At 33.4% G+C, this 16,347-nt stretch overlaps 1 non-coding gene across 1 annotated transcript; it reads left to right on the forward strand.

The window, feature by feature from the left end:
- Positions 1-6,845: 6,845 nt before the first annotated feature.
- On the forward strand, positions 6,846-6,952 carry LOC113184122 (U6 spliceosomal RNA). Its single transcript, XR_003300952.2, has one exon. It is a non-coding gene; the product is annotated as a U6 spliceosomal RNA (small nuclear RNA).
- Positions 6,953-16,347: the final 9,395 nt, after the last annotated feature.

Consider the following 16,347-nt stretch of genomic DNA (forward strand, 5'->3'; position numbering starts at 1 on the left):
AAAGCGGATGATAGTTCCAATAGAGGATAAGTCCAAAGGAAGGCAACAGTGATTTAATAAACAGTAGGAATGGAAAACAAGCTGATTTGCAATGCATGTTGGACTCTAGGGATTCATTATAAAATATGAAGTGAAATGAATAGTAAAAATTTAAGCGATACTAAAGTTGTAGTTTGAGTTACCTGGAAAGTTGAGTAAGAGATAGAAGTCAGTATGCAAAATTATAAAGGTCACACTATTCAGATCCAAAATGTAAAAGGGAATAGAAAAAAGTAGGAAAGGACTCAGAGAAATCAAGTTGAGATAAATTTTCAGAAACTCCACAAGAAGCTTTGGTATTGACATGGTCCTTTATATCTCAAATTCAGTCTGAATGGTAAGTTCTTTAAACACTCTCATCACTCATTGGATGAACTTTCTCCAAGGGAAAAAAAAGATGTGACTGTGTTGTCTCTTCAACTGTGTCAATCTTTAAGGGGCCAAATCTTTCTGCATGTTGGCTGTCTTCCTCTACCAGTCCCAACAATTGAGACAATGCTTTTTCATTAGAGTATCTGACTAGCACATTGCTGTGTCTATCCAAGTCAGAACAGCTATGAAAAGATAGTGACAACACAAAATTCTCAGAATGATAAAGAGCAATTGAATCACAGACATTGCTTGTGAGGATGTGAAATGGTACAGGCGCACTGGATAACAGTTTGGCAATTCTTTTTTTTTTTGGGGGGGGGGTGCATACCAGGAATTGAACCCAATGGCACTTAACCTATGACTCCCATCCCCAGTCCTTTTTCAACTTCTACTAAGTTGCTTTGGGCCCCACTCAGTTGGTGAGGCTGGCTTTGAACTTGTAATCATCCTGCCTCAGCCTCCTTAGCTGCTGGGATAACAAGCACCTGGCTGGCGATTCTAAATAATCTATTCTTAATAAATCTAAATGTGCAATTATCACTTTACAGAGCAGATCCACTTTTGAACGTATATACCAGAAAAATAAAAACATTTATTCAAACAAAATCTATACAAGAACTCATAGAATATTTATTTAGAAAGGGAGAAAACTAGAATCAAATCAGAAATATTTCAAAAGGTGAATTTGTATGCAAATATGGATAACTTCTCATCAATAAAGAAAAAATGAACTATTATTACTCAGGACCACTGGATGACTTACACTGAGTGGTTACTAATAATTGAGGACCAAGAAAAGAGAAGGTATTGGGAGGTGGATGTGGTTATAAAATAACAACATCTGGATTATTGTGATGTTGAATCTGTTCAACATCTTGTCTATCTGAAGGTAAATAAACCTACGCAAGTGAAAAATTGTGTATGACTTATTATAAATGCATAAACACACTCAAGTCATTCTGAAGAACTATGACTATGATTGACAGATTGCAACAGTCCCAATATCTTGGTTAATATATTAAATTTTAGATTTATCCAGAGAAAACCTGGAAAAATGTACAAGGAATCTCTTTGTACTATTTCTTATAACTGCATTTGAATCTCCAAATTTTTCAATAAAATTTTAATTCACAATTTCTAATAGAATGATAAGGATTAAAATGCTATGTTTAGACCTGAGAGAAAGTGATTCAAAGTAATTGGATTTAAAGAATAAAGAAAACATTATAACTTCTGTATTATTAAGTCATTAGTTTCATAGGTAGAGATGAAGCAAGAGGGCTGGGGATGTGGCTCAAGCGGTAGTGCGCTCGCCTGGTATGCGTGCGGCCCAGGTTCGATCCTCAGCACCACATACAAACAAAGATGTTGTGTCCGCCGATAACTAAAAAATAAATATTAAAAGGTTCTCTCTCTCTCTCTCCTCTCTCACTCTATCTTTAAAAAAAAAGAGATGAAGCAAGAACTCACAATACACACTTAACTATTGCTAGTTGTATAGACCATTATAAAGACAAATTTACTCATTTAGTTCTTTGAAGAGGTCATGAGCTGTTCTGGAAGACTGAGTCATCTTTGCCTTATCAATGTATTTGTCCTTAGAATTCAGCAATGTTTCTTTCATGTGATTCCTCATCAGGAATTACTTGTTGACTGCATATGCAATCTAACCAATGAGTTAATTGATAGTTGGAGACTATGTAAAAGATGGAGCATCTTGTTTGCCTAGGAAAATTAATAGAATCAGAATAAATAGGATCAACTATTTGGATATTATTGGAAAAGGAAATAAAAATAAGTACAAATTAAAATTTTAAAGGAAAATAAGGGTTTTCATTGGAGATTTTGGAAAGAGGTAACTATACATATTTTCAGATATATGCACAGAAAGATTTGACTCAGTATGCTTAGACTTGCTTCTCCTAGATTTCACATCTAAATTTATAGTATCAACGCATACACAGATGTCTTGAACTCTGGATGCATTTATAAGTCTTCTTTCTTTTTTTACCAAACACATCAAATTAATCTATAATTTCTTTCAATATCACCTTTAAGTTATTTATTTATCCCTATTTTTATTTTAACTGTTCTATTTCCAGTTCTTATTGTTTCTCAGTGAAACCACAGAAACTGTTTTCAGACTGGCATCCCAGTTGATCATCTCCTGAGTTTAAAGACCATCTCATCACTTCTATTGCAAATAGAATTTAACTAAAGCACAAATTTGACAAAGACATACTATTATTCATAGAGTCTCAACAGTGTCTATTTTCAAATGTGTGCATATTAGTATGAAATGATCTTCTGCACACGTGATGGGTGTATTAAGACCAATCTCAAAAATTGAACTGCATTACCTTCCTCTCAAAATGAATTATTTCCTTCAAAAGTCCTTTTGTCTACATATTTCTCCAACAGAGCAAGGAACACAATTTCAATTTATAAATTACCCCTACTTTCTGTACTGATTTTTTAAATCCTTAAGTATAGGGGCCAGGGATAATCCAGCACTTGCAAGAAGGTCTGTTTTTTAGTTAACTAAATTGAATTGTAATACTTTATTCTTTCAATAGTTCTTATTGAGGCACTAACAATTGTTAGTCATGTATTACCAAAATGAAGAGCTTGAAATGAATAAATGATTTAAAAATCAAAACATTGCTTTCATTCACTATTTATTTTAGTGGGAGAAACAACTAATAATAAATAAGTGTATAGTGATATAACAGAAATTGAAAAGTGGTGTAAAGAAACAACATTTTTAAATGAATCGAACTTATGGATGATATCAGAAGTTGAATATTTTCTTTCTATAATTGGAAAATTGATATGTGAATATGTTTGAGGTTGTGCTTGAAATGTGTTTCTAATATAATGAAAAATATAATCACCACACATTTTGAGCCTGTCTATGGATTTTGAGAGAGATATTTCAAATGGGTTTAAGAATTTTACTGATAAAACATTATAGTGTAGCAGAATAAACCACCAGATGCTAAATAATCTTTCTCCAGCTCTTGGGAATATCTTTTGAGTTTAGAACACAGTATGGAATGGTGATCAAGTTTTCCTCAGAATTTTTACTTCATCTTGTTAAAGCTATACTATGTAAGATTAAAAGCGTTTTGAAAATAAAGGTTACAATGGCCTGAAAATTCAGGGATCATGAAAAGAAGCTTTTCAAGTTATCAAAATTTAAGGAAAAGAGGATATTGTGGTGCTTGTCTGTAATCCCTGTGACTCAGGACACTGAGACAGGAGTATCATAAGTTGGAGATCAGCCTCAGCAACTTGGTAAGACTCTGTAAGATCCTATCTAAACACAAAATTAATAATTTTAAAAAGGACTGAGGATATGGCTCAATTTTAAATGCCCCTGGGTTAAAACTCTAGTACCAAAAAAAAAAGTTAAGAAAAAGAGATTATTTAGTTCTTAGTTATTCAAACTTTACATAAAGTGTTACTTGCTTTTGTTATAATTTTAAGTAGAATATTTAGAAAATTATTTTTATGGGAATAACTAATAATTGTTGATTTTTTTCAATCTTTCAGGCCATTTGTGCTGTATAACTGGCCATACTTTAAATCTATGTGCAATTTTTTATGAAACTTGAACATTATATAAAAATCAGTTTAAAAAACTGATTTTCCCATTTTGATCATATGTATCTGTATCTATCTTAATATATCATTCTAAAACATTTTAATATTTAAATAAAAGCATATTTAGAAACATTTCAAAATTTAAAACTTCTTGAGTACCTACTTTCTGCCAATAGTGGAAAATTTTCATACCTAACCTTATATAATGGGTGATTATCAAAATGCATGCTCCCAACACAGTTTACTAAGCATCCCTGAAAGAAAGAAAGATACTCTCACTACCTGTCAGCTATGGTATATATTTTTTTCTGCACATGCCCAGATTCTCCCATGCTAGCTCTCCCACCAAAGGTAATAACATGAGAGGTGTGCAGGCAAATACCTACAGAATTTTCTCAGTGATGCCTCATGTGGAGCTAAGATCAACATTCATTACTCAGTGTGTTGTTTATTTTTAAACTGTGTTGTAAAGATACTGTTGAAAATATCAAAAAAGATCTGTAAATATCCCCATGGTGATACAAAAGAGAAGCATGTATGTTTATTAGTAGTACAGAAAATCAAGCTATTTCAGAACTGCTGGACAGTGGTGTAAATGTGAAACATCTTCCAAAAGCTTAGGTAGGTTCTAATGACCACATATATAATATGAGGAAAGGGGAGGATATACCACCAAAGTTCTGTGCTAAGAGTAATGAACAAAAGTTAATGATAAAAAAAAATAGAAGAAATACTTCACAGAATTATAAACAAAGGCCTCAGCTATGTACTGAAATGTGTATCTATCAGCATTGCCAAGAACGCTCTGAGTGGTATGCTGGACATAAAAGAAATAAAGGTATATCACAATGAGTTCAACATTGAAGGGAAATGTGAAAATTCCATAGGCTTTTTGCAAAATTTTCAGAAAGGATATGGCATCAATATTTAAAGATTTTTGGTGATAGAGCTTTGGGTGATCACGAAGAGGTGGAGAAACTCACTCATGAGATTGCCAGGGTCATTGCAGGTAAAAACCTGACATGAGCACAATTGCAAAATGCTGGTGTAACATCACTGTTTGAGTGTGATTTTCCCCCAAAGACATTAACTACAGCATATGAGATGGCGCTCCAAGAATTAAGGATGCCAAAGACAGAATCACTGTGTGAGATGTGTTCTTGCAGCCAGGCATGCATAAGGGCCATCTTGCTGTGAAAAGCAAAACCTCAGTCCCTGCTGTTTTAAAGGAGCAGAGTCCTTACCAGATCATCATCATGCTAACAAAGGGACAGATCACCAGATGCAACTTAACTGATTGGTTTTACATATAATTTGTAGCAGTGGCTCCTGCTCATGGCGTGAAAGTTGAACTGGATGAGGATGACAAAATTTTGTGATTCCTTAACTACTGTTCTGCTAATGGTCCAAGTGAAATTCTAATAAAACGTAGATTTGTGCCATGTACTTTCCCTTAAATGTGACTTCATTAATTCAGCCATGTGACCACGGTATCGTTAGAATCATGAAGATCAAATATGAAAATACTCCCTAACTAGCAGCAGTGAGCAAAAGTGTGGCAGAAGATTATTCTCAAATTCAGCCTAGCACAAAGGATGCTGTGTATGCTGTTGACAGCACCTAAACTTCAGTGACTGAAGATACACTGTGGATGCCTGGTCTGTGACAATGCTCAGTAATGATGAATAAGGTGGTGACTTTGAAACATTCTGGATGTTGAGTGAGGAAAACAAAACAAAACAACAACAACAGCAGCAAAAATAAATAAATAAATAAATAAAACCAAGGATGGCTGACTTCCTTCTGTATGCAAAAAATATAGCTCCATGCCTGTCAGTAAGCTGGAAAAAGTAGATATAAAAAAAAATTTAATACAATAATGAGGCACCTAATGTTCATTCATTGACCAGTGGCAAAATAGCCGAAATGGTTCTGAATCAAGATGACCATGACAGTGATCATGAGGGTGGCATTGTTTACACTGCAGAAAATATGCCTATAGACAACAGGGTCAAAGTTCATGATGGGCTTATCAAGCTATATCAGTGTGCATGCAAAATAGAACAGGAAATCTGATAGTGTATAAAATCTAAGGGAGACTTCCACGCCAAAAAAACAGTGCTAAAGAGGCTGAGAACTCCAGAGGGAACACTTGAAAAGCCATTCAGCAGAATGCCTCCTTGTCTTTACAGGAAACACCTCTAGTCTGTCAGCTGCTTCTGAAGTTTCTTCTCTCTGAAAACAATAGTAAAAGGCAATGTACAGTAGTAGCCTTTTAGTCAATAAACAAGTAAATAAAAGCATTTTAAGTGGACTGAAAGGTGCCATTCTTTGTGATTCCTTTGATTAATAGTCAATACAGGAATTCTGGTGATGCTACTGTGCTGTTTAGTTAACTCAAACACTACCATAGCATTTTTTCCACTGCATTAATAGTTTATCATATTTTTTTTTACTTTTAAGCACTTATACATAAATAAGTGTAAGAAAATTACTGTTCCCTGGTAGCATATAAATTTACAGTCAGGAACAATGGTGATGCCAAAATAAAAGAAAATAAGCCATGCAAATTGTCCTCGTGGATGATGAAGTTTGTGACACTTCTGGAATTCCGATAATCCAATATATGATGCAGATCCTAATTTACAAACACATCATTTAATGAATATGTATATCTATACAATTACCTTTAAGCTATTGTATAAGATGTGCATGAAGCATTAGTGAGTTTCAGGTTTAGACTTGGATGCCATCCTCATTATATCACAGTGTATGTGTACAGATATTCCCAAATCCCCTCCTCAGAAAAAAAGAGAATCTAAAATCTTGCACTCATTTCAGCAGCACATACGCTATATTTGGAATAATATAGACATAATGAGCATGTCCCTTTCACAAAGATGCCCTGAAAACTTGTGAAACATTCCATTTTCTTGTATAAAAATATAGTGAATACAATTAATCTGAGCAATTAATATGAATGAATAACTACAGTAAAAAAAAAGTTCCCAAATTTGAAATACATCTTATCTGAAGCATTTCTGAAAAAGGATATTCAACCTGTACTAATGAATTAGGCTGATAGTTCTCCCCTGCAATTTTATTTTTATGTAATATAGGTGCTTGATACTGAAAACTGTTAAAATATTAACAGGAACGTAGACTAAAAAAAGTTCCTTGTTTTATCTTTCTCTTTCTTAAGGACACTCATCTTTAGTTTTTGGCAATTTCTGTTTTTTCCTGTCCTAGTATTAAACTCCTACTGTAGAAAATAAGTTCATACTATTATTATTTGATGTATTATTTTGCATTCTTATAAGTATGATGAAATTTATGTTACATATACTCCCCTTCTCTTCAGATTTTATTAGTTATAACATGTCATTGTTGTAAAAAAATATTAATGCATTTTATTTAGAATATCTAAAGAATGCTGGAATGAATCACAGGAGCTACCAATTTTCAATGTGTCTCAGTTATCTAAATCCAAAATATACTTACTTTTCATTACACTCAATACTTAGGGGCTTAAAAGAACAATAATTTGTTATAGCCAAAAAATCAAAGATCAATGGGCTACTTTTAGTTCTGCTTGGCTGAATGATTTTTCTGGTCTCTGGAAGATTCAGCTGCATATATGGAATGGTCTTGATTGGGCTGGCTCACCTTTTTCTACTAGTTTCTCACCTTTCAGAAGGCTTGAGTGAGCATACCTTCACAATGAGGGCAGAGTGTAAGAGTGAGAGAAGTGTGCAGGTCTTCTTGAGAACTAGTTTGGGAATGGGCACTACATCTACAGCGTTGTATTGAGCAACACAAAATCCAAGGCCACTATAGAAAGAACACATAATCTCCTTCTCTTGATTGGAGGAGAATGAAGCTCATTTAACTAAAGTCATGAATAAAATAGACATGAAGCATTTACCAAAAAAATGTTTGGGGAAGTAATTCATATTTACAAATATCTTATTATCAGACTAAAATAAAAATAATAATTTGATATTCGTTTGTTAAAAAATCTAAGATAAATTCATTTTCACTGATTTACATACAATTGAATAGTCCCATATGGAATCAGATTACATCTTTTTAAAAATTAAATTTAGGAGGTATACAATTATTAATATAGACACCAATAATATATATGTCTAGGAATAAAGATTTATCCCATGTATCTATTATTTTTGAGAAGCATACAACTTCTCAGAAGAATGGAATTATGTTTAAAACTAAATGTAGGAGCAACAGGAGAGGGTTCATTAAATCCCAATTCAATACTCTTATTCCTGTTCTTATAATATCAGTGTACAATTATGCTATTTACAGATATTTACAAAATATAATGGCTGTGATTAGCTATCTATATGCATAATTGATAAGAACCAGTTGTAAACATTTCTAGTGCATGAAGAAAATCTATTTTTCTTTGCATTTTTCAATGACTTTTCTGAAAGGATTTTTAATTTTGTTTGGCTGTTGCTTAAAAAGAATCAAATTTTGTTTTTACATATCATTAACCATATGCAATACCTATTGAATTAAGTATTACCTTGAATATACTCTAGGTTATAAAGATCCACTTACAACTATTAGTTTTTCAAAAGTATATGAAATGCATCTAAGGGCAATGGTAGGAAATGAAAATCAGCCATTTGCCTTTTGATTCACATATAGTAATTTTAAGTGGTTTATAATGTTTGTGACTATTCATTATCAGAAACAATTTCCTAAAATTAGTCCAATTAGCTTATATCAGACTGACATTTTTCCTTACAACGTCCATATGGGACGAAATTTCTTTAGCCTTTGCATTATATGTCTTGAATGATTATAATGATTATAATATTATAGATTTTTGAAAAAAAGTATAATTAATATAAATTAATATTAAATTAATATGAATCTACTTGAGTAATTTAATCATATTCTTACACTTTAAAACAGTCAAATGAGAGTTTTCACTTTTAATAGAAAGCACAGTTTTGCTACAGCCTGAAAGTATGTTTTGGGTAAGGCAGAGATGGGTGGTTGCTGGCACTGGATCCAGTTACTCCTACATACTAAGCATGCTCTGTACCACTGAGCTATGCCTTCGGCCTGGGGAAATGTTTGTATTGTAGGTAATAAGGAAATATAAGCAGGATCTTCTATAGGGATGGTTTCAGGGACAGGTTGAAAGGACTTATATGTGAGGCAAGTTTTAAATAATTAACTCTGTTTTAGTCCAATTTTGCATTGCTTTGACCAAAACATCTGGGAAGAACAAGTAAAAGGATATGTTCTCTCCAAATATGGTGCTAAAGCAACTAGCCATCACATGCATAGAAATCCTTTAGAAATTAGCAGAAATTACTTATTGTTGTGGTTTGGATCTGAAATGTCAGCCAAAAGCTCATATCTTGATGAACAATACTGAGGTGTTCAGAGTTGAGAACTTTGGTAAGTGATGGGATCATGAAGGCTGTGCTCCCATGAATAGATTACTTCATCTACAGATTCATGTGTGATTAGGAGATTGTGGAAACGTTAGGAGATTGGGGCCTGGGTGGAAGAAATAGGTCATTGGGCACATGCCTCTGAAGATTATATTTGGTCACTGTCCCTTTTCTCCCTGCTTTCTCTGTCTTTGCTTCCTGGCTACGGTGACATGAGCAGCTTTGCCCCAACAATTGCTTCCCACCACGATATTCTACCCCCTCTCAGGTCCAGAAACAATGAATGGTGGCATCAAGTAACCATGGACTGAAATCTCTGAAACTATGAGCCAAAGTACATTTTTCCCTTGTAGGTGATTTCCTTAGATACTTTGTGTTAGAGACGGAAAGATGACTAACACATTTATCTTTGATCAAGTCCCCTAGAATAAAATAAGGTACCTAACAATCAGAGTGGTAATTCCACAGGACAAGCCTAAATTAAAATTTTGTCCAGAAATATTTCTTATCTCTAATATTTGTGTAAAATAATTTTGTAGGGGCTAAATAACACTTTTAAAGCTTAAAGGAGAGCAATATCAAGAAAGAAGAAAGAATGAAGGAATCCAGTATTTCAGAAAGGTAACATTAGAAACTTTTCAGCATGTATAGAAAATCATAGCAAAAAGGAGCATGTGAACTAAAAGGAAAGAATACATCTTTGGTAAGTATGAAAAGAGAAAATTATGGAAAATGAAATCGTTTCCTATGGGGACTGACGACGAATGCAGAATTTTGAATCCATGCTGTTTTCACTATATTAAAACTAAATATAGTACATCTGCTCTATGGCATCAGAGATAATATATCACAGTGTGAAGTTTCATGATTATGTGTATTCAGCTGTTTTTTTCTGAATATTGCTATTCCTTTACTTTTTTTTTTCATTATCTGAGAGCAAAAAAAGTATGCTTTTAAGGAACTAGCAAAAAAAAAAAAAAGAAAGCAAGAACAAAAAGAAAAAAATGTATAGCAAAAAAGCATAGCAATCCAGGTGACACAATAATAAAATATGCAGCAAAGCAAAAAAAATTGGTATTGGAGAGTAGGCTGGTTTTCAGACCTAGGAGTGATTGTGTTGTTGGTTGACTTAATATTCCAGGGTGCCACACTCTGGTGCCTGAGGTACAGGCCAGTCACTTATTCACCAGCTCAGTCAGGAGATCATTTCTACCTGGACTGGTAGTTTCTAGCAATATAGTGACAGCAGACTTCATAGGGAGGAGAGGTATCACAGGCACATATGTTCAAGGAAAAATAAAGAAAGGATTGCTTGATATCACAAAAATATATTCCTATTCTGTTTCACGAACTTAGTAACTGCCCCAAACACTACCATGAACACATTTGAAAACGATTATTATTATTTTTTTTTTACTTTGGGAACATAAAGGAAAACAACAGGATTTTCTCTATGTCAATTTAGCAAAGGATGATGAAATAATAACCCAAGTGCTTAATCCTAATAACTAATTTACTTGTAAGTAAAATGAATGCATAAGAGATTATCTAACAGCGTAAATATGATGTGGATTAACTTCCAGAAAGCAAGTAGCAAGTGTAACTTTCTTATTTCAGCGCACATATCCAAGCTGGGAAATTTAGATTTCTTTGATCATGGACAGAAGCTTATTATTAATGTGTTTTTCTTTTTTCTAGTCTCTTCCCTGAAATAGAATTCAAGGCTCATGCTGCGACTCTGCAATATTGTTCCCTGCAAGAAACGATTTTGTTCTGCCTCAGAGGCAATATGTTTTTATGCTTAATTTTGCCCTGGGTAACAACATTGCTTGTTTATGTCCTTAAAATGCCTTTTAAAGAAATTGATTTCCATGAATCATCAATAAATCCTGCTTCTAGGATTTAATTCTCTCAGTTATGAGTTGAGAAAAAAAATTACATTTTGTCCCTCCATCAGATGTTTATTAATCGTGATTAAATAGTAGGTAGCATTTAATCACATGTGAGGAAGTACACAAATACATCTTTTTCATATTTTCAATATTACTTTAATTACACACTTTTATTTAAAGTTTTAACACAGGCTTCAGATCAGTTTGGCCCTAAGTATAATGAATTTGGATTTACAGCATAATAATGTCCTACAACTAAATTTTTATCCTTTGAATAAATACAGAATAAAATAAAGCTGTGTTCAAAGGAGGAAAAATAGTCAGCTCTAGTAGCTGGGGAAGAAAGGAAAGAAATCCACTGTCCTGTTTTAATTGCTAATATCACTGTAATATTAATTTTCATGGTTCACAAAGAATAGGGCAATATGAAGAAATTGGTCAATACTTCAGAGTACATGACATAATTAATGTGTCTAAAAATTGCATTTTGAAGGTAAAGAAATTAAATTAAATAATGTCTTCAAATAAAAGCCTGTGTTCAAGTAGAAAGGATCATTAGCTATTTAGATACTTAGGATAAAATGCAGTGAGCAGGAAATTCTATATCAAGACAGTTTTCTTACACTATTGGAAAGAAAAAAAACTGAAGTAATAATAAAAACCAGAATATCTATTTTGTTGCTTTTAAATGTGTAAGTTCCATCTAAATGTTAAATGCTTTCAGAGTCCTTTTTGCCAGAAAGATATATGCTCATAAAAATTTTAAAAATACAGTGTGTATAAATAAATTTTGAAAATTATAAAAACTTTGTATATGACTACTAATGATTCATTGTTGAATATTCTGTTGAATATCACTGTTTATATATTCACATATACCCACATATACAAATTTATGAAGTTAATTTTCAAAACTATGATTATACAATATCTCATGCTTTGTAAACTGTCTTTACTATTCAAAATATTTGCTATGGTTATCTTTCATGTCATTACATTATTTCCTGTGTGATTTTTTATACTTTTAAAATAATTTTGAATTTAATAGAAATGGTATTCACTAGATCTATTAAATGGTTGCAATCATTAATACCATAAAATAAAACAAGTATTCAATATTTACTTAAAATCTCAACTTTGCTTTATCTACTGACTGGATACTATGGTCTTGTACTTACCCTTGCCATAATAAATATGTATCCATATTTCAGGTATCGCTCTCTGGCCACAATATTTTATGTTTCTTGCAAAGAGTCTTTAATACTATTGCTATAATAATACCTTAACTATACCAAAATTTATCATTCACTGCTTTTCTGGATTTTCTTGGGACTTCATGCCAGGTTTTTTTCTCCTTCTGTATTAATTTCATGAAAAATCAGTATGGAAACATTAGATTGCATTTGACTCTGTTCTGTTGGTGCCTGGAGAAAATACCATCCTGGTTAAAATGCCACCTCCTTTGCAACTCCACACCTCAAGCCTTGAACCTTAAAAAGCTTAGAGGGAAACAAAGCCAATTCTCATGTCTTATCTCATATTTGAAAGGACCCTGGCAGAGTTCACACAAAGTCCGAGGACCACGCCACACACCAGAAGGTCACACGAGAGATTTTATTGTCAGTTACATCTACCTTGTGGGTATCTCTCATGTTACCGACAGTAAATCTCTCATGTGAAGTTCTCGTGTGTGGCATGGTCCTTGGACTCTGTGTGGACTCTGCGAGGGTCCTTTGGATATTCCTGATAAAAACGAAACACTCTCATAAGGCATTCCTTTTTCCTATTCCAGTCTGCTTTCTCATCTCTAAACAACATTCATAATTTTAAAATTATTAAACCTTCACAATTTTTTTTTTTACTCTCAGCTGAAGTCCTGACTTGTTGTATTTAGAAAATTGGAGCAATCATAAGAGATGTTTTGTAAACTTTTGTCCCATTAGGGATTGGAATCATTGAGGCTATGCACAAATCTTTTCCCAGTTACTATTAACATTGTTTAAACTCTACCCTTGGTTTCATGTCCTCCTGCCTGTTGCTGCTCTAATAATTCTGCCTTCTCCCCTACATCATCCTTTTCCTGTCTACAGCATCATTCACATCAACACACAGGCATTATTTTATTTTTGTAATTTGAAAACTAAGCAAAGATCAATCACCACCATGCTGCCCCCTCCTCACCTTAGCAATACATGAACATTATTTCCTGGTTATCACCCTTGTGCACTTGGATCTGTAATTCCTCTCCACAATTTTCTCTAACTCCATTTAAGTTTCTTTCTCACCACTTCTCCTAAACTTCTCTTGCTGAAGTCACCAATAATCATCAAGTTGCTAAATCCATTATTTACTACTCAATCTCTCACCTACTTGATTGCCACAGGATTATTTACTTCATATCTTTCCCCCATGGCTTCCCAAATACAGGCACCAAACTATACATTTTCTATTTTGGAAAATTCTTATTGGTGTATTTTTTCAGATTTCTGCTTAATACCTCACCTTTTCAAAATCAAATAGCTCAAAGCATAATGTTCTACTCTGTCTTTTTTTTTGTTTGTTTACAGTTAATCCTTAGGTGATTTTAACTAGAATTATGGTTTTAATACAATTCAGATAATAATAACTTTCAAATGTGTCTCCAGAGTCAACCTGAACTCCCAATTTTCTTCCTGTCTACTCAAATACTAAATACATGTTTTTCTAAAAATTAAGCTTTTGATGTTCTGAGCCCCAAACCAGCTATTCCTAAGGTCATTATATTTTAGGTATTATTAGTTATATTGTTCCATTTGATTAGATCAAAATCTTCTCATATTCATCACTATTATGAAATATCTGAGAGAATTAACCTTTAAAACGAAAGGGTCTATTATTTTATTTCACCATTTGGAGGTTCCATCCCATGATCAACTGAGCCCACTGCTTTGTGCCCTATTTTGAAGCAGCACATCAATTTGGGAACACAGGACAGAGGAAAACCACTTAAATTGTGAGCTAGAAAGCAAAGGGGAATAGGAAGAGAAATGGCCTCTGGTTCCACAGTTCTCTTGCAGAACATGTCTATAATGAGTTAGGGACTTTCCACTGGGTCCCATCTCCTAAAACTTCCACCATCTCCCAAGAACCCAACCCTGAATACCACTCCTTTAACACATGGATTTTGGTGAAGACTCATTTGGACCATTGCATCATCTTTGATTCCTCTTTTTCTTTTATTCTCTAAATCTAGAGTGCAATAAATCCAGATGGCAGCAGCATACAAACCATATCTGGAATTGGACCATTTCCATTCTGTCTACTGCCCTTATCATTATCTAAGAAACCAATCTCTTGTCCATGTTACTGTGGTATCCATTTATCCAATCTCCCGTCTTAGTCTCAATGCTTCTTCACCACAGGGGGAAAAAAATGGAAGTACATTTATACTTTTTCCTTAAGCACTCTCAGAGCTTTGTATGTCCCTCATAGTAGAAATTAAATCACTCATGGGATCTTACATAACCTGCATTGCCAGACTTGCTGTTTTACTCCAGTCATTCTCTGACTTGCTGCTCTTTCAATACACCAGGCATGCCCCATCCTGAGGGCTTTTACCTTATAAATCCTTACTGAGATATTCACATTTCTCCAGGCTTACATAGTTACCCTACCAAAAATTCCCATACGACCTGAACTTGCTATATTCCCCTTCATGCTTTCATAATTTCTTGTCACTAATATATATAGTCTACATTCTTCTTCTTTTTCTTTCTGTGACTTCTTATGTCCTCTAGAATAGAGATCCAGGAGAGTAGAGAATGTTTTTCAGCCTCTTTTACAGTTGTATCCTGAGCACTGGAATTGGTGCCAACCACAGAGTGAGTTTGAAGTGAATATTTTGAACAATAAATAGATGTTTTCTGCATTAATGCTATCTTATGTCACTTTCTCCATATCATCAACACCAGAAAATTAATATGTTAACTTTGCTGGAAAAGAGTAGTAGATAATGGATATAGCCAAACATAAAGTAGATTATAAAAAATATAAATTTCATAAAATGTTATCCTTAAGACATGTATTTTATGGGTTGAGAGCAATCCAAAGCAATAATCATCATCAAAATTTAGCAATAGGAAAAACTGAACATTCTACAATTATCAACACCTGAAAATCCATGAGTGAGTGTACTATGTCCATAAAATTACAGCTAGTATTTCTGAGCTGAAGAGATGGAAAACCATGAGCAGATTGAGATGGAAAAAGTAATGATTGCCGAAAAATATCTTTGTGGTACCCCAATAGTTTCACTTTGCAAGTATGTCATATTTCCAAGTTTCCCAGCTAAGATTTTAGAAATATTATATTCACCATAAAACAGAGAACATCCGTATAGCAGGAATACATTAAATCTTATTTGTCCTTTAGCACACCTATTGTCTTTTTTCATATTTAATAAATTACGTTGCTTGATTTAAAAGAAGAATCAAGGCCAAGTGCTAATGGAAACTTGATGTTTTTATTTGTGACAATTTTTTCCATGTGTGCAGGACAGAAATAAGGACAAATGAGTAGTACAGATTGTAGTCTTTCTCAAAAAGGATAGATAAAATTTAATTTCCTTTATTTTCCTTAAGACACATATTGAAAACTAGGAGAATAATACGCCACTTTCTATATAAATAGAATTATGTTGGAAAACAGTAGGTTACTTAGAATATATTATTATAATGTTGCTAGATGTCAGAAATCCATGGTAAGTTTTGACTGCAAAGCCTTACTATACTTATGGTTTGTGGAACTGTGGAATGTCTTGCATAAAGTGATTTTAATTTCATGAGAACAATTATTGAGTGAAAGACCGGAGGCAAGGAGAGCAGAAGATGTGGCCATTCAGGTATGAAATTGTGGGTACTGTACATCGACTATGAAACAGAGAAAATAGACTGAGAGCCAGAGAGAAGGTAGAAACAATTGGATTTAGTGGTTATTTAATTATGGGAAAGGGAAATTAAGAGTTA

The sequence above is a fragment of the Urocitellus parryii genome, chromosome 9 (assembly GCF_045843805.1).
Source record: "Urocitellus parryii isolate mUroPar1 chromosome 9, mUroPar1.hap1, whole genome shotgun sequence".
NCBI lineage: Eukaryota > Metazoa > Chordata > Mammalia > Rodentia > Sciuridae > Urocitellus > Urocitellus parryii.